This window comes from Haemaphysalis longicornis, unplaced genomic scaffold (assembly GCF_048455015.1).
Source record: "Haemaphysalis longicornis isolate Haplotype H1 unplaced genomic scaffold, Haemaphysalis longicornis Haplotype H1 scaffold_2, whole genome shotgun sequence".
Taxonomy (NCBI): domain Eukaryota; kingdom Metazoa; phylum Arthropoda; class Arachnida; order Ixodida; family Ixodidae; genus Haemaphysalis; species Haemaphysalis longicornis.
Genome location: NW_027526295.1, coordinates 204,083,164 through 204,087,417, shown reverse-complemented (window position 1 = coordinate 204,087,417; position 4,254 = coordinate 204,083,164).

The window sequence follows — 4,254 nt, the reverse complement described above, 5'->3', positions numbered from 1 at the left end:
AACGAACGGGAAGAGAAAAAAAGGTTAGAGTCATCAGCGTACATTACCAAATCGGGAGAGTTATGTATGCCGGCTAGCTGGGTGATCGATATATAAAATAAATAATAACGGCCCTAGTATTGATCCCTGCGGGACACTATGCTTTACTACCTGTGTGTCGGAGGATATGTTACTTGTTCGAACTTATTGGGACCTATCAGTCAGATAATTTCACAATAGGTTCAACGCAATGTTTTGAACCCTATAAAGCTTCTTGAAGAAGGGTCTCAAGATGTACACAATATAATTATTTGCGAAAATATAAAAATAGGCTAAGGGTATATTTTTCGCCTTCAATATTATCTATTAATATACCATTGGCCATATAGCTGTAACATTGTGATTTTAACATTGAGTAACGTTGGTAATATAGCTGTGTCTGTATGGAAATCTTTGTTTTCTCTTTAAAAGGATTTGTTTTGGAAATACGGATATCTTCGGAAATCCTTGGAAAAAGGGTTTGTTTTGTAAATATTTGAAAATATGGAGACATTTGTTTTCTCTATTACTTATTTTCATAAATCAAGGGCCACAAACGCCCGCGGCCCCAGATGAACTAAAAACAACAGAGCCTTTTCCAACTTTACCGCACTCCTGCGGTGAACCTCCTGTCTCCTCAACCTAGCCGCAAATGAACGTCGACGCTTCCGATCTGTCTATTACGCGAACCGTACCAGAGCAGCGCGTTTCGAATGGCACCCGAAATGTCCGCATCCTTTGTCATTGCCGCAGCGGAGTTATTCGACAAGCCCCGCCTCACCGGGAGGTTTGCGCCAGAAAAAAAATTTTTCGCGTCGACGACGTCCAGTCCGCCGCCACCGCCGTCCCCGAGGCCCGTTCCCTCACTTGGACACCGCAACTTCTTCACCGACGCAAAATAAGCCAGAAGCTGCTCTAGAGCCAACGATGCATTTGTGTGTCTTGTGATACCGCTGTCACCCGTGAGGCATACGGCGATGCATACCAATATGCTCAGAAGTATAAAATAGGAAGCGTGAACCGTCCCGGCCATGTTAATAAAAAATCCCCCCGCCTTTCCTTATTCGAGTAGGTAGCAGCTTCAGCATGACGCAAGAGAAGTACGCAGAGGTTCCGACGTCTGCGATCTCCGTTGCGTACGTACACTTTGCTCGCTGATGTATGGTGCCCTAGAGGACCGCGGAAAGGGACATTGTACACGTTGGCCAAAAATGGTAAAAACGGGAAACAAAAACAAAAAGAGACCCCCCGAGGATTGCTCAGTAGATGCGAAGCGTATATTTACTCGATTTCGTAGAGGTACTCTCTCTCTGGGGGCTCGTTCGTCTAGTTTGATAGAATGAGCTTGTTGTGATAAGACTAGTACCACTTATTTTCACCAGCCTGAAACATATGTGAAAACGTACAAGGACCAAGAGAAGGACGACGTCCGAGCAGGTAAAAAACAGTCGAGGGGGGAGTCTCGACCGGAGCTGTATAGTTACTGAAACCGCCGAACGGTTCGCCCCAGTTATCGGTGGTTGTGCGGCATCCCGAGTGATCGGGTGAATGGTGCGGCAGAAGCATGCCTCTTGCAACGATCACAATGCAGCATCTTTCTGTGCTCTTTTATTTCTCATTTTTCCGCACTTCTGTTTGCCACCCTGGACCAACGCTCAATGGTTTTCTCTGTGGCAATCGCTTTTTGTGAGGAAGTAATTAAAAAATTAAACCCAGTTCCACCCAGTGTGAAATCTTCTAAAACAGCGGAGCTGAAATTCTCTTGTGTCAGCTCGAACGTCAACGGGTGCTCAACCAACGGGTGCTCAATGGAATCGGTAGCTAAATGTCAGCAACACGATATTCCCTCCCCTCTCCCTTACCTTGCAGGAAGTAGAGAGACCCGCCCCTGCGAGACGATTGTACCCTCTATCGGTGGGTCTGGGAACCACCAGCGAGGCGGTTCTCAGACCAACCGATAGAGGCCGCCACCTGGTCTCGGAACCTCCTCCAACCCCTGCGTGACGCCTGACCTTCAGCAGAAGGATGACAAGGCTCGACCTACAACAGGTCCGCTTTCAAAATCCTTTTGTTCTTTACATTTTGCCGAATAACCTTCGAACTTTGGAACGCTGCAGTGACGTTACAGCTACTTGGCCAGGGCACCGCCCTTAAAGGCAACTTCAACGAAATTTTCGGCCCCTTAAATGCCCTACTTTCCGGTAGTATTACTTTAAAAGGTGCTACGTGCAAAATTTCGGGGCCAAATATGTATCCCGGCATCATAAAGCAAGATCAAAAATGCTCCTTTCAAACACAAACTGAGAAAAAGGGCGGCCATTACGGCCAGCCTGAAGCGATATATCAGTCGGGAATCGAGTGAGCACCATCGGCGGATTCTTCCACAGCTGCCTGCGAGAAGACGGCGCGCATTCGATGCGTGTCGGGTCGTCTGTTTCTTGAAAAACTTCAAACATGTGCCAAAAGGGCTTGGCAAGTTCGTGAAACCGTTAGTGCTTTGCTGTGAGTGGCTGAGACGCGCCTATAGTCGTCCGATAAAAGGTAAACACAGGCACCGTGAGGCGTCATGGCGAATCTGGGAGCTAGGAACCAGGTACACAAAAGGCAGTGTTGAGCGCTAGATGGGCGCTGGCACAGCCAATCTTCCCTGTGCCGATCAAACCAGCCTGAGTTTGTGGGAGAAGAAAACAAGAAAAAATTGCACGCCGATCCACCCTGTGAAGGGGGTTGGAAAGCGCAGCTACAAACGACACCCACAACGATTACTCATGCGATGTCACTTGAATTCACACACGTGGCTCTACAAAGGGTGAAACCAGAGACAAGCGAAATGCACTTAACCGCGCCCTTTATTACTCCAAAGAGATATTCTTTGCTAAAGTTAAATGAATGCATGGTCTATGAATGGTGGTTGGTTAAGTTGTATTGGTGTAGCACATGCGGGGAAACTCTTTTTTTATAAAATAAAGGAAGCTCAAAGATGATGTCACTTTTCCTTCGTCTCTGCCGCAACCGACGGAGGCGACGAGATCGGCGGCATAGGTGGGGGAGAAGTAAGATGCCATGCGTTGGTGTAAGCTTCTTTTAATTTTTACTAATCCTAGTGCATGCGCAAGGCACGCCCACGGCCCCTACACGTGCCGTGGGCGGAGCATACAACGGCGCAAACGGCCGCGTGCCGATATCAAGTGAAATTCAGCGACAACGCAGGGCGTAAACCCGCAGCTGTGATCGGTTAGTACACCGTCTGTCTTGCCCGTCTCCGCGTGCGCTTGCAGTTCAACTATCAAGGGGAAAAAACGCTTGTAGTTCAATTCGTACCGCAACGGGCTCTCGCTCCGTTTTTCTATTCGTTTCAATGTAGAATCCTGGCGGTGCCAGTAATTTCTGTTATTTGTTCGCATGAGTTTCGGGTTGACGCCGACAGTTGGCACAGAACCCTTAGCGGGTAGAGGTACAAATCTTCGCTTTAAGAAGCTACCGTGGGAGGAAAGCGCAGACACATGCCGGCTAGTGTGTAGGAATTCAGTTTCAGCGCATGTTCTCAAAGTTCAAATCAAGAATTTTATTATTTTTGCTTTCACGGGCACTTTTCTTCCTGTTAGCAGTGTGCCCGCGCCAAATCTTTAGATAATGTTGGCATACAGCGACGAAAACACTCCAATTTCTTCGCTGGCGTCGTGAAACACTGACCTTTCCCGAGAATCAATACTGCCAAATGTGACCCCTTTTCATTTTTCTAACCGGTGTGCGAAATGTTGCCAACAGCGGCTAGCTTTCATTTATTTTTTGACGAAGTTGTTTGAACTGAATCGTTTCCGTGCAGTCAGCCGCATGTGTACTCGTTTGCTCCCCTACCGGCCGCCGCGATAACAATGACAACGTATCGCCTCGCATCGGCCGTACTCACGCCACCGGGCGATGTTTAAAGGCATCCCGCTAACACATTTTCAAGCCACGTCTTTCCTCGAGAGAGAGAGAGAGAGATAAACTTTATTTTGAAGCCTGTGTCCAAAGGACTGCTCGGCTTCTTGGTTAGGTTGCAGGGACTATAGTCCTGGCTATCTATAGTCCTGACGTGTTTTTAACGTGGTGCACCAGCGTGGTCCAATAGAGCTCTTCAAGCTCCTTAGGGGGTGTGACCCATGCCTCCCAGCAAGTAGGGCGCTTTGTGGCAGGAATTGGTTGCAGGGAAGATCTCAGGGTGCTTTGTATGTTTGGGCATGTCCAGAGGGT